This window comes from Opisthocomus hoazin, chromosome 11 (genome assembly GCF_030867145.1).
Source record: "Opisthocomus hoazin isolate bOpiHoa1 chromosome 11, bOpiHoa1.hap1, whole genome shotgun sequence".
NCBI classification, from domain to species: Eukaryota; Metazoa; Chordata; class Aves; order Opisthocomiformes; family Opisthocomidae; genus Opisthocomus; species Opisthocomus hoazin.
This window is the reverse complement of record NC_134424.1, coordinates 12,133,510-12,160,507: the sequence shown is the minus strand read 5'-3', so window position 1 is coordinate 12,160,507 and position 26,998 is coordinate 12,133,510. Positions and strand designations below refer to the sequence as shown.

The window sequence follows — 26,998 nt, the reverse complement described above, 5'->3', positions numbered from 1 at the left end:
AAGTCATTCATTGGGGGTGATTAATCTGGTCACCGCCCCACAATGCAAAGCATGTCTTCCCTTACATATCCTCAGGGACATGAAAATCTGGCTTTGAAGCTGGAGTCACACACAGGTATTCCTGTTTAATGCCTTCCTTTTGCGATCTTGCCTCAACCAACAAATATTAGGTAACGAAGCTTTACAATACTACAGTAAGGTAGGTCATAATGATCAAGAACTTGAAGAGAAGCAAAGAAACTCACTTTGGACACCTTCTTATTTGCTGGTGCTTTCACACACCAAATGATTTGGGACCCTGCAGTAAAAACACAGAGCACAGGTAGTTCTGGGCATGTTCCTGAGCTGCCCACACTCCTGGACATCACTTCTCCTCCAATGGTTCTGTGCCTTGCAAAGGGATTAGGCATGCCAGTGTCTATGGACAGAAATAAGTGAACTGTTTTCCCATCCTTGTGCCACAGGGCAGGGAGTATTAGTTCTGGCACTGCACTCTGCTAATATTACCTACACGGCACCTGGACCAGGACCAGCTTGCGTCTGGCCAGCTCGGAGATCAGGAAGCAGAGCTTAGCTCTGCCTTGTTCCCAGCTGCACAGATATGCACTGGAAACATAAGGGAGGAGGCCAAGAATTACAACAGAGACCCTGTGATGTGCACATCATCCCATGTGAAATGCTTTAGCTCTCTTCTGCATGGAGTGCCCTTCTCCCTCCCTGAACCAGCGAGCAGAAACCAGTACCAGTGAAGGCTCTCAGAGCTTCTCAGCTACGTATAAAGTCATGCTGACCATATCCAGGTCAGGAAAACCACCTCACTAGGGAGTTCATTAAATCCTGGGAGCCTTCTGGAGGTCTCCTAAACCTTTTCAAATATCGTGAAACACAAGAAACTTAACCAAAATCCTAAATACTGATTATCCAGGTTGTGTCACAACTCCAGTCCAGCTCTAGGAAAGTCATGCTTTGCCTGTCTACAGAGATATCTCAGAGGTGCTCCTCTGGAGGCTCGTGCACTAAGAAGCATGAAATAAGACACCTACCAGTGGTAATAATTCCATCTTCATCAGTAACGGGGAATTAATGGCTAATGGTATTTTACCTAACAGTAATTACATATTTAGTAATGAAGCTGAGAAACATGATAGACTGCTTCTGCAAAATTATACAAATTACTCAGTCCTTTTGGTTTCCTAAAGAATCAATCAGCAACCTCATGAAAAAGGCTTGTAATACAAGGGATTTCTGCATTTTACTGCTTCTGCAGATATACCAAGAAAGGCAGCATGCTTTCTCCAGAAGTTCAGGGGTTTCATTTGAAGCCCAGTTTATGTTTTTGCAGCTGATTCAGCTGTCTGGGTCAATAGCTGGGATAACCTGTCACATCAAAGGGTAAGAAACTTGAAGTTTAAGCTTAGAAATGACTGATAAAAAAAAAATTTCTTCTTCTACTCACATCATCAATGTAAGCTGAGGTTTAAACAGGGTGTGCATTGTAAGCTTATATTAAATTTCATTAGCATTGAAACGAACAGCAGTCAACCCAACATATTTCTTCAGGTAAACCGACCAGACAATGAGCACTATAAACAACATTGAAAGTGTATTAAGTTTGCAGAACATTAAGTTAGTGCTGATTAATGTTCATCAGGAGTATCTCTCAGTGTAGCAGTCCTCCTTCTGCTATCCCCAGAGAGATACCTATACCGCCGAGAACAACCAACTTGTTTACCTCCTAACCCATTCACCACGTCCTCTCAAAGGTTGTGCTGGCAGGATATCACCTCTCTGTACCCATGATTAATGGGTGTGGGAGCATAATGTGGATATATGCCTTTTCTGGAGAGATTCACAGGCCTGACACCTGCAAACAGGACTGTAGGTTCTACTAAGTGTCACAGCGCAATTCAGGAATCCCTTCTCTGTAGAGACAGCAATAAGCCCTTGGAAACTCTCCCACTACTGCTGCTTTCCTAGCAGCAAAACATAGCATTAATCAGAACATAGCTAATTTTCCATGACCAGCATTGTGGCCCAAAGCATGGTCTCACCTACACTCTCCAGGAATAGCTAGAGAACAACCCAATTAATTGAAACACAGGGTGGATCACAGGGTGGTAAGAAAGGAATTGGGTGGGTTGGTCCCAAGTTCTCAAATTCCAGACTAGTTTGAGTGGTAGCACCAGGAAGGTGGAGCTCAGCAGGTGGAGAGAAAGACAAGAACAAAGCATTTGACTACGTCCAACAAGTAGCTGCAACTCGACAACTCTCATTAGTGCCACTGAAGGAAAATGAGAGCCCCTGTGCACTCGCACATGTCTCTCCTTGTTGACACGATTTTCACATACCACAGGTTCCCCTTCCTGCTTCAAGGGGTGGTTTACATCATTCCTCGCAGACTTGCTTGTGCCTGTATCAGACATACTCCCTCTCTCCATCCTCATTTCACACCCACTCCTCCATTTCCTTTCACAACACCTCTCTGCCACGCTATTTTGCAGCACCATCTGGCCAGGGTGGACTTGTCTGTTTTTTCTCAAACCAAATTCTTACTGAGAAGGAAGTGCACAGTTTTAGCCAGTCTCAAATCAAAAACCAAGCTAATGATAAAAGGAAATGTATCTTTCTTTCCAACTGCCCCTGGTTTAGAGTTCCCACCTGGCAGACTTTTTCAACACACTGCCAGAGGATTGTTTCATCTGCTGGATATACATTTCACTCCACAAGCCAGTCTTCCCCAGGTATCTTTCGGACCTTCCATGCCAAATGACAGCCTGCTGCCTTTATGCAAGATGGTAGCAGCGGTTCAGAGAGAACAAGCTTGGAAGCAGCAGGTTAGAAAGGAAAAAAGCAGGGAGAGGTTTAAGATCGGAAGAGACTTGTTTGAATCCCTGCCATCAAACTCCAAATGTTTCTAGTGATGAGGGGGAAAAAGAAAGAAAAGAAAAAAGATAAATATTCTGCATGCCAGCTCTACAGCCAGTGCAAGTCAGCAGAGCTCCACTGCCATCTGGCTGGCTTCAACCACAGACCTCCACCCCTTCCATGAGGAAAGTCCTACAAAGCACAGGCCTACAGAACACCTATCCCAAATGTAGAGCAAAAAAGATCCCTGCTGCATAAAATCAATGTTCGGCTCCAGTGACGCAGTGTAAATTTGCACCTGCTTTAAACTTGCATTAGCAAGCATGTATAATACAAAGAAAAATCTCCAGAAAGGGAAATTCAGACATAAAAATCAAGCTGAGTTACAGCCAGCTTCTCAATTCCCTCAGCGCCCTTTATTTAGGCAACTTTCCAATTAGTGACAATGGAAGTTTTGCCTGAGTAGCAATCAAGTAAAAATAGACTCAGAATATCAGGATTTGACCCAGAGTCTTTAATATACAGAAATAGACAGACCCACACACAAACACACACACAGAGGGCAAACCTCAGGAGTGATAATGAGCTTTGATTTTTCATCAGCCACAAAAATGTCAGCTATGCTACCAGTACATTCCGCTATAGACCAATATTCATGTGCAATCTCTGCAGTCATTTCACGCTGCATGTTACATAAGCCAGTCATTCCCCATACAGTAATGGAAACATGGCATTTACCATGGTTTATTTTTTGCATCAGGCATTCTTTGGCAGATACTCATGGGAAACAATATGGCCAGGGAATGGCATTAGACTTCCCCTGTGCAAACACCAGGAAGGCTGTGAACAAGCCGCACAGGACTTTCGCCCTTTTTTTGGAACTGTTGCAAGAACTAATGGCTCATCTTGCCCACTTTGTATACCTAGAAGGTCTCAAGTGTTATGAGACCAGATTCACTAACAGAACAAATTTGGCCCCGATGTCCAGCAAATAGCAGTCCGTGCAGTGAGCTCCTCTCCTTTTCCAATGCAGAAAGCCGCCAACAGTTTTGCTCTGCTCCTTCTACCTGTGTGAGTGGGATTCAAACAATCCATAGAGTGAAATCACCATTCCCACAAGTGCCATTATTTCCCTGGGATCTTTACCAGAAGAACGCCATCCTGCAGAGAACAAGCCTGAGGATGGGTTGACTTCTTCACTAAGCCATAGACCTTGAAATAAGGCAGAGTTAAAGGAGAGTTCAACGTTAATACAGAGGACTGACCAGTTACTATTGACACCAGCACTAACTATACAAAACAGCTACTCAGTAACTTATTGCTGCTCAGCCTGTGTCAGTCTGTCCACCACCACACTCAGGTTATATAAACACAGGACTCCCAAAGAAAACTTGAATCCGGAGTGGAAATGCCACTACAAACTTGGTTTCAGTCTTGGTTTTTGACCCATTATAGGCATGAAATCATCCAGCAGCTCTGCTTGGCCTCTGCTGGTTTTGTTTCTATGCTTCAGGTTGAGGTTTGAATAGGTTATTTCCTACTGTGAGACACCCTTAGAGGAAATACCAAGAACTTCATGGAGCTGGTAGTATTGTTACTTGAGCCTTTTGGAAGCAGGCTGAAAGAAAAGAAGCTGCCTAAGCCATCCCTCCCATAAAGTAAGATCACACAAGCCTGGAGTAAAAAACTCTCTTGTCAGATTTGAGTAAGCCACTCTGTGCACCAGCTACTGAATATGTTGAATCTCACTAGCAGCACCAAGAAGCCAGGAGCATTTAGCATTTGACAGGCTGGCCCCCAAGCTTGTGATTACACACAACATCTCTCCCTGTCTCTCACACCACGTTTGCCCAGGGCCAAGAGCCTTACAGAGGGCTTGGCATCCAGGGGACACAGTGCTCCGCAAGTTGCAAGTCCTGCCCCACACTGCCCAGGCACATTACTAACACTTAATTCTGCAGCAACAGGGTCAGTGGAAAAACAGTGATGGAAGAGCTCAGAATATGCCCCTCAGTAAGCTAGCAAGAGCTGCAAGCAGCCTTTGCAGGTTTTATTGGCAGGGATCAGAAGATAGCCATGGGCTTTAAATCTGCCTCTTCTCTCCAACCCACGGTAAGCTGTTTTTCTTGATGCGTAGTTGCTTACGAATGCTGAAGGAACATAACAGCTGGAGTTCTAGCATGTCTTTTGCTTCCAGCAAACATGCGTGATTATTTTTTGCATCCTTGCTGGAAAGGACAGAGCAGACTGTACTCCAGGACTTTGTCACCTTAGGACATATGATCAACATTCGCATGTGTCACACTCAACTGAACGTCAGCCTGTTAGCAGAGAAGGAATAGTAAAGGCAGCAAGACAACCTGCATTTCCACAATCCTCCAGCTGTCAAGAGGAGCAGAGACTGACAGAAATAAGCTGCATGGAGGAGACAGGCCAAACCAGAAATAATCCATCATGTGCCACAGTTCCCAGATTCCTGAGGATGTTTTCTGAGGAATCTGATGTCAGGCACTGAGCATGTCAGTACGACTTGCACTTTGGTGATTTTCCATCTGTAGCTGCTGTTTCTGATATTACATGCAGGGTTACCACTGACACGTATCACTTTATGAACAGCTGGAGGAGCAGTGGCCAACCTTCCTTTGCATACTAAATATTTTGTGCAGCCAAAGCCCACAAGACACACCACATCACTCTCTGAGCCTGGGATTACGTCACACAGGCAAGGATAACAGCTCCACTGGGGTCTTGCTGCTCCAGTGTGTGCTGGCATCAGGCTGTGCATGCAGTGATAGCAGGCTTAGCCCCCTCCTGGCTTACTTCCAGATAGATCCAAAGTCACAGAGAAGCCTCCAGATCCCACAGGCCCTCGCTGTTGGTTTTGTGACATAGTCAGTGCGTGAGGAGTTGTAATTCTGAGGCAGCTGTGGCTTCAGAGCCACACCACCACCTTGAGAAATATTAAGACATTAATGAGGGGAGTCAAGAAAGCATCCAGAAAGAGGCAGATCTATACTTCCTTAGTCCAAGCGCAACATCTGGGCCATTTTTGAGGGGAGAGTACCTCAGAGTTTTCAGTATCTGGTTTGACCAGCAAAACAGACCTCAGAGAAAGCACTAGCACAAGAGGACAAGGATGCTACACAAACCTCCTCCCCACTGTGCCTGCTACAACTCTCTAGAGAGTCACACAAGATGGGACACTCAGCATTGCTACCTTCCTCCCTCCATCACATCAGCATTGCATTTAGCTGCCAATGTAGCCAGCCACTTGTACAACTCCCAGCTTTGCAGGAATGTCCAAATACCTCTCAAAGAGTTTAAACCTATCCTATGGGTGTACAAAGGATAGGGACATCCATCACACTAACCATGTTCAATGGCACAGAGACCAGTCTAGCATGGATGGACCCAGCTCGTCCTCTTTACCTATCTCTGCCATCAGGTCCTCTGCATTGGAGCAAGTTCTCCTAGAAGATCCCTTTGTCAAGAGTCTTTGGAAGCAATAAAACCCCAAAACCCACACAGATTCCTCCATCAGTAAACAGTAGAGACAACACTTCTCCCCCAGACCTGGTCCATCAGACTTGTCCTGCTCATCCAGCCTAAGGCAGATGCCAAATCCTGGAAGATCTTCCATGGTACTGCTCTCTGCTGCCAGACAGTCCTGGCTAGACATAAAAATGGATGAGGAACCCAGAGTACGCCCTTGCCCTGGAGACACTAGTCAACAAAACAATTTCACAGAAACTGAAGTCTGGATCACCCTCACCGCACACACATTTTACCATCTCTCTTCCACACACCCTTCATCGCCATTTCAATCTATTCACAACTATGGTAGACATTTAAACTAGTTATGAGGAGAAAAGGTTCCATGTAAAGGATGAAGTTAAAAATTAACTAAATTGGTACAGCTAAGATTACTTTGGAAGGCAGAATGCCATCAGGAAAAAATAGTATTAATGGCTAGCTGGTTTCATCTCATTTCTGTTTGCCATACAGTTGGAGCTACAGCCCCACAAGCATTAGAAGGTGTGGAAAGATGCAACTCATGTTGAGAATTAGACTCAAGGTCAGCTGAGTAGTCACTAAACAATATGCTGAACAAGAAATTAAAAGGTACTCAAGAAACATCAGCCAACTGAAGAAAACATAATCACATCTCAGCCACATGCTCCAGCTGAATTTTGTTCCCTTCTGTCATGTAATCCCAGCTTTTCCCAAGTGATCAGAGTGCTTCAAAGGAGACTATTCACCAGAATGCCCAGAAGCTGCACAGCCCTCCTGTTCCAAATTCAACACTGCCTGCGCTACTGCCTTTGTACCATTAAAAGGGTCTTATGGGCATATTTCAGGGGCTAAGCAGTCCTTTGCAGCATTCACTGCAACAAGTTTGCTGCTTCTCCGGTTCTTGTCTTTATCCAGGGAACTTTGTTTCTTATTTTAAAAACCTTCTGCTCTTCTTTCAAACGGTTTTCCTTCCCTTGCCCACTCCCTCACTGATGTTTAATGTTCTTCCAAAGTCACACTGCCCTCCTCTGCTGCTCGTTTCTTTCTCCAGGTGAAGTTACCCTCCTTTTCCTCCACCAAGCCTTATATGCTTCTTTTCTCTCTTCTCATTTAGTAGTTGCAATTGAATTCATCTAGTCAACTAGATTCAATGGACAGATTTTCTGCACAGGGCTCTCATCAAATCGCAGCCCTCTCCCTCACCAAGTGCACTCTCTATTCACACAGAAAGAATTAGGCTGTCTGATTGCAAGTGTACACAACAAATGCTACAGCAGCAGATGCTACAGCAACACAGAACTGCAAACTGATGAGCGATCCGGTTTACCATGACCTGGTTCTGCGTCGCTATCTATATCACTGGTGTTCTGAAAAGTAGGGGCTTACTTTAACAGAAGGAAAAACACACATGTATACAAAGGTCTGTGCATAGTTATCAGGCTGAAGTGCTCATACAACCAAAGAAAAGATAAAAAAAAAAGAAAGCATTTGTGCAGAATAATGCACGGTTGAAACTGCCAGCATTGATTTCAAGCCATAACGCTAATGCATGCTACCTGAGGATTAGGCGGAGGGTTCAGCACACACTGCAATACAATGACAAAAACACACTTACTCAAGACTGGGGTAGCCAAGCCATGGTAATGTGGATCATCACTGGTTTGTAGAGCTTGGTTTCACCACTGCCAACTGCTTGCTGCAGTCATTGCTGCCGAAAGAAAAATGTTTGTCGAAGCTTGAACTAGACCAGTACAAATTGGTGTGAACTAACCACGGGTGCCACACTGCTCAGTCAGCGGAAGCGGGTCTCCGCAAGGTAAGCCAGCATCCCATATTTCAGGGAAAGGTCTCCCATCAGTGCCTCACCTGCTACTAAGAATGAAGATGATAGTAGGACCAGGGCTACTGCAGGACCACTGTTAGAGAGGTTATTTGGCTTTTTTTTTTTTTTTTAATACAATTCTCACACAAGCACAAGAACTGTAGTTTTCACTGGGCTTTGTAGGAGAAGCAAGCTGCATTTCTCTCCCTGCCTCATTCCCTGTCCCTAGCACTGCCATGGGATACAAGAGCTGGACGGCTCAGCCCTCTGTATCTTCAGCTGTTTATTGTCTCACATACCCCAAGACAGCAGAGATGGTCACAGAAACACAACTTTTTAGTAAAAGTAAATAATAACAGGGTATTCTGTCCAGAGGCGGTTTTGGAAACAATGCCTTCACTTCTTTATCAGGAAACAGCACCCTCTGAAGTCAAAGCACAACCTATTGCCACCAATTCCCAGCTCTAGCAAAGGTGCCGAGATTCATATTTCTAATGAAGTCCACCACCAGCATTTGTTTTTTGAGTGAGTCACTTGGACCCAGCAGGGAACCCCAGAGGAGAATCCAGGCATGGAGATCCCATAGCATCAGCATCCTTCTTTTAAAGTAACTTCATCTCATATAGCTTACTCCCACCCAAATCTTTCCCCTTTAAATAAAACTTTTCAACACTTTAATTCGTGGTCCAACTCCTTTCTCCCTCTCTTACAGGGCCCTTTTGAAGGTCTTGGACTCGCCAACATTAGGGATTAGACTGTACATGGCTGTCCTAGCACAGAACAGAGAGAACATCATGTAATTTCCATTTTTCTCCCGGTTGTGCTCTTTCAAAGTCCCACACTACTTCTGGTTTCCACGCCACATATTCTTCTGTCTGTTGCCATGGTGCAGTCACTGGTTTGTCATTAATATTGTGGGTAACTTCAGATCCTTGACCTCAGGGCTTTCAGAGCTTTTCATGGTGTATTTTCCTCTTGATTGAATTGCTCTGCATTCCCAAGCACAGCTAAAACAAAAATAAAACACTGCTGCTTTTGAATGGGGAAAATTCATTTCACAAAGACAGGCTAGCAAAGGCTGGAAACCCATTGAAGAACAGCAGATTAAAAGGAAAACAGCCATTCTCTGCAGACATAGTGACTGTGGCATGGATTTTAATTTACCTACAGCATCTGAGTCAAGCTATGGTCCCCAGGGTCCATGCATGAACTCAATATCTGGCCCAATTCTGACTCTAATAATATGCTGCCCCACTGCCAGAGGACCTCAAATTGTTCTATAAATTCTCATCCACGAATTTTCACAACAGTTTCGAGAAGTGCAGCGCTACTTGTTCCCAGAGTACAGGTGGGAAGACTGAGGTACAGAAACAGTAAGCTAAATGACAGATGTAGCTCATGTCTTCCCATGCATTTGACTTACCTTGATTTGCGTTCTTGCCTTAGGGAGCTACAGGGGTATTTATACACCTAGGGATACCTTACTCCCACAGCAGACCTGTGCAAATGTTGTTGAGCCTATGATTTTTGCCCAGTGGGATTATTACCTAGACACCAATTGGTAAATCAAATGCTATCTGTCATTCTCTAAATTCAAACTTTGAATTTCATCTGAAGAATTTTTTAATGCTAGTGATCATTTTTACCACAGAAAGCAGTAAGTTTCTAAAGTTCATTAAAAATCAGTAAGTTCGCAAATACTAGACTAAGTCTGTGGTATCCTTGCTTAACAGAAGCATGACTGGGGTTGTTTTCAGTCTGAAGTAAATAGCCATTACCATGGAAAACATGATAACTGTCATATCAACAGCCAACTGCCAAAGCTAAACTACCCTTCAAGTCAACAGGTTTCAAAAACTGCATGCATTTGAAGATGTTGCTTTCATATGAGCTCTTTCTGTTAAATGAGCTCCCAGAAACATGGATTTACATTAAAAAGGCCTAAGCCATTGCATTTCTGAAGATCCAACCCTCCTGCCCAGCCTGGTAGTAGTTTGCTTGGTAGGGGGCCCTTCAGGACATAAAACCCCATGGAAACAGCAGCACTAAGGTTTTCCTTTTTTCTGTAAGGTATTATTTGTTTAGAGGGAAAAGTTCATCTATTACCTATTTGGGGAACGTGCTTCAGAAGCTGCAAACAGAACATCTGAATCTGCGTGTGATACAATACTGCACACATCAGGCAGGTTTATGCACTTAAAAATGCCTGATAGCAGGCCTGAGGATGACAATAAACACTGGATTATATCAGAATTAATAAAGCAACTGCTTGGAAAAATAAAGAGCAGCAAATGGACAGCAAGATGCAAAGCCTCAGGGCTTCTCCGTAAATGGTGGGAGAGCAAAGAACAAGCAGAAGAGAGAAGGAAAAGTAGCATAAAGGTATGTCCATCCTCCTCAGACCTGGGGCCTGGCTGAGCTCCTGTCACCACTGCAACGGTTTCAGTACTGCTCCCACTTCACCTCTGGCTCCCCTAGGCCCCTTACCGGGCCAAGAAAGCCCTATGCTGAGGACAGAGCGTAGCCGTATCACACAGTGTTTAGGGACAAAACCCTCTCCTTGTCACGGACACGTCCCACTTGCCAGAGGCTGGGAGTAAAGCCAATCCCACAACTTCTTCCCAGCAGAATAAGGACTCCCTTTACGATTTGCTCAGTCAAGAGGACACTCCAGCTGGCTTCGCTCCCTCAAGAGGCCTTTGGTCCTGCCTATCTGCCCTGCCAGGCCAGCTGTATCAGAGCCACTCTTTTACTATTGCAGGGAGGGTGAGTTTGCTGTAAGATCCCCCAGGCAGCCCATCTGAAAGCCTGTCATCGGGAAGGCCGGTCACATTCCACTCTAGACAAAAACACCGCCTGACAAACTGCCTTGTTCCTCAGATCCCGGGCTGGAGTAAGGGGAGGGGGGGGTGGGAAAAAAAAAAAAAAAAGAAAAGAAAAAAGAAAAAAGGCCTGTGAAATCCCATAGCTCCTCATAGAATATTATCTGTGTATGTGTGTCAATGTGCCTCATTACTTACAGAAGGGCTGTACCTGTTATTTATTCTTGTAAAAGCCATAAAAAAAGCCTTTAATAATCTTATCTTGAGGATTTATAGAAGCACAGTAAAATAAGTGGAAATGTCAGATAACCCTTCCTGGGTTAATTCTTGTGAGATGCTGAACATTGTCACCTCCTTACGAACGAGGCAGTTAAAATCCCAGATCATGATTTAGTTTTCCTGATATTATCAGCCCCACACTCACATTCTGTGGATCCATGTACCAGCCCACTACTTCCCAATATTGGAGGTGGCTTTTGTTTGGTTTTTTTTTACCTATTTCTGAACAAAATAAAGCTTCAGTGGGATCTCTGTCTATATTTTCCAAAAAGCCACATCTGTTCCCACACAGTGACTCATGCAGGATTAGCCTAATAAGCTGTGCTGTAAAGCAGACTCAAAGCATCTGTACTGTGCTTAGGATGAGCAGAATGCAGGATACCTGCAGAAACCAAGCTGCCTGGCCTTTTCCAGGCCTGAATCCATCCATCCATCCATCCATCCATCCATCCATCCATCCATCCATCCATCCCAGAGCAGAACCAGTGCCACCATGAAGCATGTGGGGACTTTCCATTTCCAGTACTAGGGCTGTGTCAGTGTCCAGAACAGGGACCTGGATGAGACTTGAGTCCAACAGAAAACAGACCTGAACCCAAACCTTCATTTACTGTGCTGACACACCTCAGGAGCCTTGTCTTTCTGTCTTTTCAACATACTGACCTGATTTTAAGATACAAACGCAACTGATAGCATTGCATGGAAAGGTCATTGCAGATACCTGTTAATGCCCTCAAGGAGTTGTTCTTCTGTCCAGGGTTATGTGTGACTCAAACATAGCAAATGAGAAATTAACTTGTATTTAATTTCCATGTTGTATACAGTTTCGCTACCATCTCTGCTCCAGGGGGGTCAGGATTCAGCGTGGACATAGGACTGCACCTCCTTATCACAGAGGAAAGAGATTAACAAGCTTCAGAACAGAATTTCTCACTTGGAAGTGTTTCGTTAGGCAAGCTTTCTCCCACATGGAGAACATGATGCTGGAACAGAAATAGCTTAACCCATTTTATAAACTGGCATGAATCAAGGTAAACAGCAGGCATTGAACAGATTCCAGTTGCGGTGTTGCATGCTTCACTTACTGGATAATGATATAATTTCATCACTGTTGATTAACTAATTCTGTTAGCATCTACAGTAGTCATCTATCAGTGCCTTGAGGTCTCCAATTATTTCTCTACTGAAGTTATGACCTACTTATACATCATCCAATTACATAACAGTGACAATAAAAATGACACCCAGTAGTTAAACTGCAATTGTGAAAGGTAGGAGATAGGAGTTTTGTGCCAGCTCTGTTCCTCACTTGCTGTTCGTGGCCAATTCACTTCGGCCTTGATTTCCTCATATCCACTGATCTGGGGAGTCCCGTTTCAGACAATCAAGCTCTCCATCTGACATCAAGAGAAAAAACAGCTACTCCACAAATTAATCCCTCAGTGCCTCTAAGTGAGCCCTCAAATTCAGTAGAGGGTCCTAGAATTCAACTCTAACAATTCTTTAGCTGTTTTATCAGATAGAACAAGCTTCATTCACCAGCTGATTCCTGCCTGATGTTCCCCCCAAAAGATGCCCGAAACACTTGCAGTGCAGATACCTCTCTCCAGATCCAGCATCCCATGCATTAAATGCACTGTGATAGCCACTCAGCTATGTTTCTCATGTGGAGCCAAGAGGAGAGGTTATAGCTCTGCATTGTTTGGGTTTGGGTCATTTAACAGCCCTGAGGCCAGAGAAGCCCCAAAAAACCATACCCACATGTATCTGTATGCTGAAGAATCCCACAACATGCTTCCTCACACAAGGACGGGGCGGGGGGTGGGTGGGGGGAAGCTCTGCAAAACAGGGACAACCGATACGCGTCTACCTCACACAGACTCTAGCAGATGTAATAAATACAAACAGATCTTAGTTCCTCTATGGAAAAGGGCTGCATAGCTCTCCACTCTTACGCTGTTTCCTAATGTAGCACAACAAGATGCAATGTTTCTACAGGGTGTTTTTAATCCTGTAGCCTGGTTAAAACAGTACTCATTTCCATCGAAAACTCTATGTGCTCCAGACAGCAAAATTGAAAGTAGAACTTTGTGCTGAAGCTAGAACAAGGTGAATCCTTCATACAGTAGCACCTACCCATGGCATAGTGTTCAAGCATGAAAAATGAAACCAGCTGAGTTTTGCATAAAGCTTTTGTGTGTGTCTGTGTCTGATGTGCTCTGTGAATCTTTTGTCACAGCTCAAAGTGCTGTCCCCAGAGAAGAGCAATTTTTTCCCTTCTCTCAACTGTGTTTTATGGTTTTATTCTAATTTTACAACACAATCTGTGACAGCTGGTCACACGGTGTGTCTGGGTTGAATAAAGTCCACAGACCCTTTGCCAAGCCTCTACTCAATGCGCTGAGCTTAATGAAATGTGTCAGCTTCACTGTGAATTGTGCGTTCAGGGAACTGAATGAATTTGAGTTTTCAAGGAAAACTTAGGGGATACATAACTGCATACAGCAGACTTGGGGAGGGAGGACGTGGGGGGAGTGAAGAGAGGAGAGGAATCCCAAAGAAACACTCAGCAGCTCTAGTAACAAAACAGATCCTGAGAGATGGAATTTAAATCATTAATCAAGTTGGCTAAATCTGTCAGCCACTGCTGAGGCCTCAGAGGAGAACAAGTATGGTTCAGTGGCAGAGTTAAAATGCAAGGTGCCAGTGGTCTAGGTTATAGTGCACCTCTGCTACATACATTCAGCACAAACCCAAGCAAATCACATCATTTTTGGGCCTCTCTCCCGTTTATAAAATGGGAACAAAAGTGCTTCCTTCTGGCTGAGTTTGCTTCTCTTATCTATCGAGATTACTGGTCCAGGAGGACACTGACCAATCTTGAACACACAACAGTGCACAGCTGCTACTTCAAGCTGTTTTCATATCTGGGACAGAATAGCCCTCTGTGAGACTCCTGTATGTGGTGAACATAACATTGCAAAGTATACAATGTACACTGGATTGACCTTACTTTTTCCTCCCCCCAAGTGCTGCAGAATGAAAAGGACCCTGATGAACATGAAAAATGCTGATTTTAACAGAAAAAGAGGTCTTCAGAATGTTTCAGATTTTTCTGGATTATGTCCGTCTGTGAAAGTCATAGTCCTATTGCATTTCTCCTCCTTGTAGTTTCTCACTAGAAGTCAGCATATCAGTAAAACAGATTAATGGCTTGATTCTCCACTGGAAACAAAAGGAAACATTAGTGCTCAGCATCCTTCAAAATCACGCGTGTATGCTCTGGGAATTTTTCTGACATAAGAAATTTACAGGGGGAATGGGTAAATTGTTACCCTAATTGCTGTAAAGGAGTTGCTCAGCTTTCCTTTTCTTCAGTATTCTGTTATCTGTCAGCTGAACTACTCCAAATGCAGACCTAGCTGTGTCATCTGGGAGCACTCTACTACAAAGCAAGGATATCTGTAACAAGGCACCTGATGTCCACGGTTGGACCCCATGCAGTTTGCTGTCAAAGTCAGTCTGACATTCCTGGATCAGACAAGAAGCCATCTGACCTTGTCACGTGAGTTTGACCGGGAAAACAGCACACACAACACTTGCACAAACATTGTAAAACAGAAGTACAGATGCCAAAATGCAGATGTCCTTTAGAGTAGAGTTAAAAGTCAAAGACAGAACTCTCAGATGTGTGAACATTGCTTTCAGTGTTTTCTACCTCTCACCAGCAGCTTTTATCTCAGAAGTGTTTTACTAAGGAATTAAGCTTTAAAATATCCTTTTAGATATGAAGAGGCTATTATTCTGTCTTAAATTAGGGAAATGGAAGGTTGAATGACTCCTGCAAACCTCACACCTGTGTTGGGATCAGAAATAAAACTCCAGCTATCTTTGCTCCACTCCTTGGCTTTAGCCCAAGACCATATTTTTCCACCTGCTAACACAAGCCCTGCAGAAACATGCTCAAGTGCTCAAGAATAGAATCTTCCCTACAACCAAGAGTCCCCAGCTGGAAACGTAGCTTTGAACTGTGCCAACCTGCCATGTGCGCTAACAGTGAAAAGAAAAAGCCACAGCCATTTGAACACACTTTCAAATATGGCCCAGTGCCTGCTACCCTGTCTCCAACCACCTTCTTTTTGCACCTAAACCAGCCGCACCATCCTCCTTGTCCCTGAACTTTCCTTCTCCTTCCACATCTGTTGCCTGCAAATCTTCCTGTCACCACCTCCTTTTTTAAATGCCAAGGCCTGGACTGCATCCGTGTTGCTTCAGGCCATGATGAACAGCAAACTCCACCCTTCTCACATGAACCCTCCTGTTGCCCATGACATCGACCCTGCCAGGTGGAGCATGCAAGTTCCCACCTTCTCACCCCATGCAGAAGGGCGAGACAAGGGCTAGCCCCATCTTGATCAGAGTAGACATGCAGCCTTGTAGATTCATCTACATTAGGAATGTAACATCCCACATGGCATGGGATGGCACTTCACGCAGTGCTAGTGGGATCCACAGGCCAGGATCCACAGCCCCCTGATTTCACTGGCAAACCTTTGATCCATGACAAGTCTTGCCCATATCATCTTATCTACTCCCCAATGTTTCTGGGATCCAGTTCAAAATAAACCTTTTGGATTGTCTACTCATGACGCAAATGCACTGCTGGTGCAAGACCCTTCCATTGTCCAGAAAGCCACAGGGTCTTCCTCTCCTCTTCTGTTAATGAGTTTGTGAATATTCAAACATATTCTGTGTATTTTTAACCAAAGCTTTATGTAATTATCAGCATCTATTCTCTGCCATCCTGTACATCATTCTGGAAATGGTTTGGGGACGAGATTTATTATAGGCCATTACAGTGTGCTCTTTTTGAGCCTAATGAAAACAAAGTTTACCCAAGAGTAGGGATTAATTTAAGTGTCCTGTATCTCAGCTACAGCAATACTTTTAATCCTTATGTTTGTAGACAAGCCAACCTGTTCAATTCTAATGACCTGTGCAAGAAATACGTTTTTCAAATAAATTCTCAGCAGGATACTTTTCTTCAGCATCTCTGGCTAGAAGAGGCCAAGTGAGGTGATGGAGTTCTGAATCTTACATCTTGCTCTGGAAGTGCCCTTAATGATGGTTGTGTTCTGAGTTTGTAGAAGTGTTTTTAATTACTCAGGGAAAAAAATTAACTCAAAGCTGAGCCAGCTGCCAGGGCTTCCAGAGGACTGACTACATTCACCAATCTTATAATCTTTTTATGTTCATTAGGAGAATACTACAAAAAACGGGGGAATCGGATCTTGGCCAACAAATTAAATGCTTATTCAAAGATTAATTCATATCATCTGCACTCCATTAGATGTTCTCTTTTGCCAGGGAATATAATGTAATATTTTCAGGGGAAATAGTAACTGCTATTGCCAAGAGCTTGCAATTTACTGGCTCTTGCAGTGTTGACATGGGAGTCACTGGGCTATGGGCATAGCTAGAGCAGATACTGTAGCAATATACAGTATGAAACATATGGAGCAAATCTGCTTCATTCTGGCATTAAAAGGTACTGATTATGACTCTGAGATGCAGCCAAGTGACAAGGGGGAAGCAAACCCGTAAACCAATAAAAGTTTATCCTCCATTGTATCACGAAGGGAACAATTTGTTGCTGTTGGGTTTGGGGTTTTTTCCCCCAACTGTAAATACATCGAGAATTCATTTGAAAATGAGAAGATATGGCTGAGGAAAGTGTGACTTAATTTTGGTTCATCTAACCTGAAACATCATAACAGGGCAACCCTTCCAAGAATAAATGCATAATACTGCTAAAGGCATATACCCAGAATAAGAATAATTAAAAAAGCGCTTCCCTAATCAATTTGTGATTCCTTTTAGAATACACAGTGCCAGAATGCAGTTCTACTATCCTGCCTATTTTCACATTTGTTAAATACAAAGATTTTACCTTTTGTTTCCCAACACCAAAGGCCAGCACTGTAGTGCCTACCTTTGGGGACCTTATGGGTCCCTACATATTGTGTTAGATGGGTGCATGTACAAGAGTGAGATTCATGAAAGCCACAATGCTCAGTGCAGAATTGTCTACATTCGCTCATAATAAATCATAACTACCTAATTTTGCCCCTTTGGGAGCTGTTAAAACTGGATTTAAATAGCTACAAGGACAACTACACAAAGCAAAGGTGTTTGCATCTTTTACTGGATTTAGCTCCCAATCCCTTTTCTGTGCAAACATTTCTAGAGACACCATACCAATAAATATTCTGAAATAGTGTTTAATTATCCAAGACGCAATTTTTTTTCTATTGTTTTCTGTTTGCATCCAGGGTTCATCACAGCACAAAGAACTCTGAGAGCTAAGTCTCTTGCGTAAAAACTGGCAGCATCTAAATGACAAAGGTAGTACTGCAGAAGCAAACACAACTGGGAGAAGGGCAGACAATTCCAGCTACTAAACTGATCTTGAGAACCGAATTCATGAGATGTAGGCTGACTGACATACTGCACCCCAGATTTAGGCAGACAGGTCTTGCTAGTGGAATCATAGAATCATAGAATGGTTTGGGTTGGAAGGGACCTTATAGACCATGTAGTTCCAACCCTCCTGCCATGGGCAGGGACACCTTCCACTAGACCAGGTTGCTCAAACCCCCATCCAACCTGGCCTTGAACACTGCCAGGGAGGGGGCAGCCACAACTTCTCTGGACAACCTGTGCCAGTGCCTCACCACCCTCATCGTAAAGAATTTCCTTCTGCTATCTAATCTAAAGCCACCCTCTTTTTCAGTTTAAAGCCATTATCCCTTGTCCCATCACTATGTGCCCTTGGAAAAAGTGCCTCTCCAGCTTTCTTGTAGGCCCCTTCAGGTACTGGAAGGCTGTTCTAAGGTCTCCCCAAAATTTTCTATTCTCCAGGCTAAACAACCCTCAACTCTCTCAGCCTTTCCTCAAAGGAGAGGTGTTCCAGCCCTCTGATCATTTTTGCGGCCCTCCTCTGGACCTGCTCCAACAAGTCCATGTCCTTCTTGTACAGAGGGCCTCAGAGATGAACGCAGGACTCCAGGTGGGGTTTCAGCAGAGCAAAGGAACAGAATCACCTCCCTCGACCTTCTGGCCACACTACTTTTAATGCAGCCCACGATACGGTTGGGCTTCTGGGCTGCAAGCGCACATTGCTGGGTCATGTTGAGCTTCTAGTCGACCAACACCCCCAAGTCCTTCTCCTCAGGGCTGCTCTCAATCCATTCTCCACCCAGCCCATATTTGTGTTTGGGATTGCCCCAACCCATGTGCAGGACCTCGTACTTGGCCTTGTTGAACATCACGAGGAACATATGGGTCCTTTCCACATGTTCTGCTGTATTCATGCTGTTAAAATACACAAATTTACAGATGTCACAGAATTCCCCTGCAGTTATATTATTTTCATTCTACAGAATGTATTTACAATAAACAAGTCACCATGAAATCTAGATGCCACACTGCCACATAATGTAGCCCCCTCAGTTGCTTTGTCTGAGGCCCAAATCAGAACCAGATGGTGTCCTTCTATCAATTTCCCTCCGTATTAGAAATGACACTGCTTGCATTTGGGTCCCTGTGGAAGACAGATGCTATAAGTGGCCATTTAAAATGGTTGAAGGGCAGAACTAAATAACCGAAAGTTGTTTTTTCCTGTAGACTCTATGCAAGATCTGGGCTACCTAGCCAGGCTTTTAGATACAGAAGTAAATATACAGTTTGTTCCCAAAGCAATTTTGCATAAACTGTTACTTTGTGCTAGATAAATGGAGAATTAATCTCTGTCCCCACTACACTGTTCACTGCCTGTTTCTCCCACTAGCCTCTCAAAAGGGAGAAATGCAACTACTCTGTTTAATGAGCTGCTATTATTCTTATTATGATGCCCAATAAAAATTAAGTTTTTATTTTCCTGAGGTCTGTCCTTCAGGAAATGTCAGCCAAGCATAACCCAGCAAAAGCAAACACCACGTTTGCCTTGGCTTCTGGGACACTGCATGTTCCCAGAATGAGGGCAGAACAAAATACTGGGGCCTAGGCACACCGCCTGCCTTGAAAATTGGGCACTGCCTAAAGCTAGTTTGAAAATATTTTTGGATTAACCACCAAGAAAAAGCCAACAATTTTCCTGCCTTACTATACATTAATATAATCAATTAGCAGTGCCTAGCTGACAAGTGGCAAAAATGGGTCTCACGCCAGGTTTGTGAAAAACAGTTTGAACACCATGCTCTCTGGTTTTGGCCCATGTATTGTAAACATGAGGACACCCTTATTTCTTCAAATGTGCCCCAACAGAATGGGTTCATACTATAAATCACTTCAACTGAAATTGTGTTGGTTTATTTTCTGTATTAAAAATTACAGAACATGATTCATCCTCTTGTCACTATGTTTTGACATGAACACAACTCCTCCACAATAAATGGAGTCACACCAAACTGGGGTGCTAAAACAGGCTTTTAGGCAGCACTGTTTTTACGAAACATCATCCTCTAAACAATCTCTACTTTCACTAAGTCGACAAGACTGAACTACAAAATCATTCCATTCTATGATGTTTATTTGTGAAACTCTCACAATCCATGTGTGGCTTCCTTGAAATTGTACTAAACTCACATACAAACCTAAGCAAACCACAAACAGGACATGAATGCTAGCATGCTTCTGCACCCCAAGATCCTCTTCTTTGAACACAACCTGAAAATAAGGATGGGTTTAAGAACCATGTCCCCAACCAGCTTTCTCAAAGGACAAGAAAACTTTAAGATTTGATCTATGGATTAATAAATTTGGCTTGGTTTTCAGTCACATCTGTTGTTAAAAGAGCCCAGTCCTACAAATGCAGGATCTGTTAAAAAAAGGTACACTCACTAAGACCAAAATTTTCAGGATATACAAGCACAACCTGCTAATCCCTCTGTTTATCCCTAACTTTATCAGGATAACAAAGTAGATATGGATGTGATAGCAAAATGTATGAGACCGCACATCCTGCCTTTTTCCAAGGGACTCAGCTGTTTCTCACCCCCACCAGTCACTGCTCTATTGCCCATCATTAGAGTCCTTCCTCTGAGATACTGTCTGAAGACTGTTTGATTAATTTACATTGTCTTCACAGATGCTGAGACTTACAGTTCCCTGAAAGCCACATGAACCTGTGAGCTTCAAAAAATCCAGATCAGTCCAGGGCTGGAAGGTCTTACTTGGTTCTTTGTGAGTCCATGCCCCAACATCTCTGTACATTACTGTGTTAGACCAGAAAACTTCCAGCGTAATTACTCCTTCCTAACAGGAGAAATCTCCAGTGTTGTCCTATCAGACTTCTTTTACCATATGCCACTTTTAAATGCAGATATGTTTTCATTGGCACAATACTGACCTAAAGCATGCTGGGCTTTTGGAAGGAAAATCTACGGGGAGAGAAAAAGAGAGAGGAAAACAACCTCATTCCTCTAACAGGTTACCTTATAAGCAACCAGCTTTCTGCAGTTGCCCAGGATCCTGGCAGGCTGGGAGCTATTCTAGGGGAGAGAAGCGGATGCAAAGACCTGCATGCAAAATGCAGTCCGTCACATGGCAATGGTGTTTATCATTCACATTCCACTCCTGTACCATTGGTAACATGCAGTGACACTAAAGTTGGACTTTATCAGCCTGTTTCTGTTCCTACACATGCGACTGTCAGAGAGCTTTGGCAACAGCTGAAGCACTGAACAAAAACCCTAATAATAATTCTGGGCTCCGTAAGATCATTTAAACAGCTTTGACAGGACTCATTGAACAGACAAGAGAGCCCTGAAACTTTCAAGATGAAAGCAGAAATACAAGCATGACAGTCAAACTTCTTTTAAGTTAATACCTCTAACAATATGACCAGAAATAATTTTCCAGAGAAATGCAGGCAGGAGACTAAATATGTAACTGAAAGACATTGCTCCTGGACTGCAGTCCCAGCTCTGCCACTGATTTGTTCAGTGATTTCTTTTGGGATATTTAACCCCTGGTTACACCCCCTTCCCCACTGGCAAATGGACAAAAGGATATTGAACTTCCTGGGTGAGGCTAAGGTAAGCAGATATGTTCTGCCACACGTTTCCAAGGCAAGCACTGTACTTGCGTAAAATATTCAATATGCTACCCATATGTTCATTCATGCCTCTATTTTGCTAGTCCTGGCAACTCTGCTATTTATTTCAAGTGAGAAGTTTTATATTCCTTTCTCCATGGATGCACAAAATACACTACAAGTCATGGAAAGCTGCTTCTAGTAAACATTTCTGAATCCACTTAATTGTTGGTTTAAGTCCTTACTTAAAACCAACTCTGCCACGAAATCACCCGAAAACATGACAATGACGAGGCAAGATCATAAAATGAAACCTTATCATATTATGCCAAAACCAGCTATGTCTGCACTGCAATAGAAATATGAAAGGGAGATGTCTGATCTAACGCTGCTCCGCATTTGCATGAGCAGGTGTGTTCCCGGGCTCTTGTACATAATAACGGGGAGAATGTAGCCTGTGTCCAAGTAAGCTGCGAGCTGGTTTGAAGCAAACCAGGGGACCAAGTTTTCCACACAACACAAACTGTGGAGCTTGTGACCAGAATATGAGTTCAAAATGGGATTAAGCACATTCACAAAGTCACAGTCTATTAAATCTCCAACTCAGGATATGGCTAACCTGCTGGTCGGTGTTGCATCAGGGAACAGACCACTCAATCACTTGTAAAGGCAGGGGCCAGGGCAAGAGCTGCCTGGGAGAGGGGCTCCCCTGCTCCCTTCACTCACATCTGCCCCTTTCTGGTGGCTCCAAAGCTGCCCCACAGCCACTCGCAGTTACCTAGCCCACCAAGGAAAGGCTCACACTGACTCTGAAAGGCAGTTTATTGCCATGGAAAAAGGATGCTGTCGCTGTGACTCCCTAGCTTGCAGTCCTGCTGCGTTTTGTTCTGGAGGCAGCACGTCACCAAAGTGCTAAAGGGTTCAGGAGAAAGATGTCGGGCCACCTGCAACAGGTGGGTGCCGTCCTGAGCTGTGCCCAGCCACCCACCGCCTCTGAGCGGATGGGATGTGTGAGCCCAGGACAGGATCAAAGGTCGCTTCGGTCCCCTGGACCGGGGAGCCCGGAACCAGAGGCAAGCACTGCAGAGGCAGAGGCAGCCTTACCGGCGCAGCACAGAGAGGAAGGATCCCCTTCCCCGACCTGCTGGCAGCGCTCCCCGTGCCGGGGGCAGGAGCAGAGACTTCCCGTGGCCAGGGCTGGAGCCCTGGTGTCACACGGCCTGAGCAGCACCTTTTGGCCAACAGTGCCACCCTCGACGGCTGCCCCGGGGGACCTGGCCCTGGGCTCTGCGCTTGCTGCAGGAGCACCCGCCCCGGCTACGGGGGTGCCGAGGGCTCGTGCCCCCACCTCGGCACTTCACACCCACCCCTGGGAGCAGGTGGTAGCACCCGAGGGCGTCCCTGCCCGTACCTGGGGCACACGCAGCCCAGCCGTGCTGATGTCACAAGTGGCCACAGTGACCCGTGGGGCCACCGAACAGGATGGAACACTGGGCTCCAGCCGTGCCTCAGTGCGACCTGGTGAGGTGAGGAGACGGCAGCGCAGGGACGTGGCTGCCGCGGGGCTCTGGGCCTGTGCTGAGGCTCATCCGCCTCTCCCTCACCTGTGTCCTGCTTCTCCCTCAGAGTCAGCAGAAGAGCATCTGGAGGATACTGCCCAGCGCTGCTGGAACAGGGATTCTCCAGACGCTCCCTGCTGACGTGGGCCATGTCCACCATGGATGAGGAGACCCTCAACCCGATGGAGCCGGGTGAGAGCAAAGTGTGCCTCTGCAGCCTGGTTGAAGGGTTGTCGGGGCGCTCAGCAAGGGCCGAGAGCGGTGGCAGGGGGAGGCAGGAGCTCCCCGAGCGCCCCGGGGCAGGGCCCCTCCTCTCCTCAGCAAGCGGGGCCCAGGCTCGGCAGTGGGCACCTCCTGGGACACCCGTGCCTGCAATGCCCCCTCCCTCTGCAAGGCCTCCAGCCCTGCCCATCAGCTGGCTGGGCAGCCACAGAGTAGCCCTTGGGGACAATCCCTCAGGAATGCGGCCCCCGGCCCCACAGAGCTGCTCATTCCCGCTGGCGTTTGCTCTCTCCCCTCCAGCGTGCATGCTGTGCCCTGCGCAGAGGCTGACCCAAACATCTGTGGGCACCAACTGCAGAAGAAGGGGCTCTGTGCCCATGAGTTTTGCCTGGTGAGTTCCTCGGGGCTCCCTCCAGCTTGCTGACAGGCCATGCCCCCCACACTCTCCTCATCAGCTCCTCGCCTTTTCTCCTCTGCAGTTTTTTGCCAACCATCTGGGTCAGCATCGGGTCGAGGAACTAGGCCTCAAGGGTTCCTCCCTGAGGATATTCGACGTGCAGTCGAGCGGGCAGCACCGAAGGTGAGGACCTGACAAGAACAGGGATATTTGTGCCAGGAGAGCTTTGCGGGAGTTAAAGAAATCCCAGCCCTTCCAAGCAGCTCTGGGACAAAAGTCTTGCTCCCAGCAGCTCCACAGAGGCTCCAGCACCGCAGCCTCGTCCGCCAGGCGGATCTGCGGGCTGTGACCCAGCAGCGGCCACAACCTGCGCCCTGCCCGGAGGTGTGGGGCTGGCTGGGGAGGCCCTGAGGCTGCTGCTGACAGGGACTGCTATGCTCTTTCCAGCAATGCTTCGTCTGTGGAGAGAGCGGGGCCACCATCACCTGCCACGAGATGGGCTGCCACCGCAGCTTCCACCTTCCCTGTGCAGTGGAGGGTGGATGCGTAACCCAGTTCTTCTTCCAGTTCAGGTACCTCCTCTGCCCTCCTCACCGCCTCCGGGGAAGGCCTCAGCGCTTCCCACCTCACCCACTCCTTTCCTCTTGCCCCCAGGTCATTCTGCTGGGAGCACTGCCCACAGCAGGCAGTGGAGGCAGCTCCAGACAACACCACCATCTGCCTCATCTGCCTCGAGCTGGTGGGGGACAGAAAGTCCCACGGCACCCTAGTGTGCCCGGCGTGCAAGCACGCCTGGTTCCATAGGGCCTGCATCCAGGTAGGAGCCGTTCCCTTGCCCTTGGGGCATGGCGGGCGCTGAGCAGCACCAGAGCCTCACTCCTTCTCCTTCCGTTTCTCCTGCAGGGACAGGCTGTCCGCGATGGCATCTGCTCTTTTCAGTGTCCGCTCTGCAGGGACAGGGACGCATTTCTATCAGAAATGCTCACCATGGGCATCCAAGTCCCCTTCAGGTTGGTGTCCTGCTGCCCGGCTCACAAGACAGAAGGGTGCAAGCTCTGTGCCATACCAGGGGCAGCCCCAGCAGTCCTGGCCCTCCACTGCCCCGTGAGTCTGGGCTTCAGCTTCATGGAGGAGCTGGAAACAGGGCAGGGGGGAAAAGCAGGGATGCCCCACATCTGCCTTACGCCGCGGCAGTAGGGGCTCATCCATACTCCTTTCTCCATCAGATTGCCATCACAGGACAGCCAGGCAGACGCAGCACTGAGCGAACGGCACAGCCGCTGTGACGCCAGTGACTGCGTCTGTCCAGGAGGCCGGGAGCAGGTAGAGGAAGAGGGGTAAGTTGCCAAAGCTGCACCCCGGGGCTCTGCACGGGATCTCTGTCTCGCCAAGGGCTCGAAGTGGAAGGACTGAGAATGAGAGCTCTGCCCGAGAATCCTGTGCTGAGGTCACTTTGTCCTCACAGCCATGCACCCGTTTGCTTCCCCAGGCCCTGGGAGCTGCTCCTGTGCACCTCCTGCGCTGCCGAGGGCACGCATGTAGGCTGCTCCTACTTGAGGAGCAGCACGGCTGGCTGGGAGTGCAACAGCTGTGCTGGCCTGGGCACCGGTAAGAGGCAAAGCCCTCAGTGCCCCTGGGCTGGGGCCGGGAGCCAGGCAAGGCCTGGCAGCGCATGCCCAGGGTGGGCTTGGCAGAGCGTCTCTGCTCCCGGAGGGCTGGCGGCACTGCTCTGGCCTCTCCTGCCCCACGCCTGGGAGGCTAAGCCCTTGACCTTTCTGCTTGCCCTTCCAGAGTCCAGCGCCAGCTCGGAGCTCGCCGGCCCCAGCACTGCCAGCCAGCCAGGGTCAGAGTCCCCCAGCAGCTCGCCAGCACTTCGGGGAGGCCTCCGCCCCAGCGGCCCTGGGCCCATGCTGGAACGAAACCGCTCCCGCTTTCACCATCAGGCCCAAAATCGCCACATCCGGCCCAGAGGTCGCCAGGAGAGGAGCCACGTGCCAGCACCACGTGCTGGGAGCGACACCCCCAGCCAGGCGGTGCAGGGGCCATCCATCAGCTCTCTGGCACCCGAGGCGAGCAGCCCCAGCACCACCAGACCGCTGGCATCGCGGTCCTCCCGGGGCTCCCGAGTGCTGCAGAGCAGCAGGGGTTCCAGCCCCCCTGGGCCCGTGCGGACGCAAGACCACTATAACTTGCGTCACCGGGCCCAGCACCCTTACAGCTAGGCTGGACGCCGTCGTGGGACCAGCCATTTGTCATCCTTCAGTGCTGGCCCTGATCCTCCTCCACCAGCACAATAAAGTTGGTCCTTGATCTCTGCACTCTCCCCTCCTCACTGCCACCGGGGAAGGCCCCAGTGCTTCCCACCTCACCCACTCCTTTTCTCTTCCCCCCCGGAGCTTCTGCTGGGAGCACTGCCCACAGCGGGCAGTGGAGGCAGCTCCAGACAACACCACCATCTGCCTCATCTGCCTCGAGCTGGTGGGGGACAGAAAGTCCCACGGCACCCTAGTGTGCCCGGCGTGCAAGCACGCCTGGTTCCATAGGGCCTGCATCCAGGTAGGAGCAGTTCCCTTGCCCTTGGGGCACGGCGGGCGCTGAGCAGCACCAGAGCCTCACTCCTTCTCCTTCCGTTTCTCCTGCAGGGACAGGCTGTCCGCGATGGCACTTCTTGCTTCCAGTGCCCCCTCTGCAGAGATAGGCACCTATTCCTCTCTGAGATGCTCACCATGGGCATCCGAGTCCCCTTCAGGTTGGTGTCCTGCTGCCCGGCTCACAAGACAGAAGGGTGCAAGCTCTGTGCCATACCAGGGGCAGCCCCAGCAGTCCTGACCCTCCGCTGCCCCGTGAGTCTGGGCTTCAGCTTCGTGGAGGAGTTGGAAACAGGGCAGGGGGGAAAAGCAGGGATGCCCTGCATCTGCCTTATGCCGGGGCAGTAGGGGGTCATCAGTTTTCCTTTCTCCATCAGATTGCCATCATGGGAGAACAGCTCCCCGAGGGCTGGCGGCACCGCTCTGGCCTCTCCTGCCCCACCCCTGGGGGGCCGTGCCCTTAACCTTCCTGCTTCCCCTTCCAATCTCCAGCCCAAGCTCGGAGTTGGCCAGCCCCAGCACTGCCAGCCAGGCAGGATCGGGGCCATCCCACGGCTCCCCGGCACCTGGAACCAGCAGCCCCTGCACCGCCAGCCAGACAGCATTGAGGCAGTCTCTTGGATCTCTGGCATCAGAGACCAGCAGCCCCAGCACCAGCAGCCAGGTGGCATCAGGGTCCTCCTTTGGCTTCCTGCCACTTCAGGGCAGCAGCTGCTCCAGCCCACCTGGGCCCAAGTCGGGTCGAAACCTCTCCTGTTTGCAACATCGGGCCCAAAATCCCTACACATGGCCCAGAAGATGCCATGACTGGAGCTCTGCCCCAGCACCAAGTGCT

The 26,998-nt window shown here is 47.4% G+C and overlaps 1 pseudogene; it reads left to right on the top strand.

Annotated features, from left to right (window-relative positions):
- Positions 1-23,105: 23,105 nt before the first annotated feature.
- Positions 23,106-25,797, top strand: LOC104329987 (E3 ubiquitin-protein ligase PHF7-like; annotated as a pseudogene).
- Positions 25,798-26,998: the final 1,201 nt, after the last annotated feature.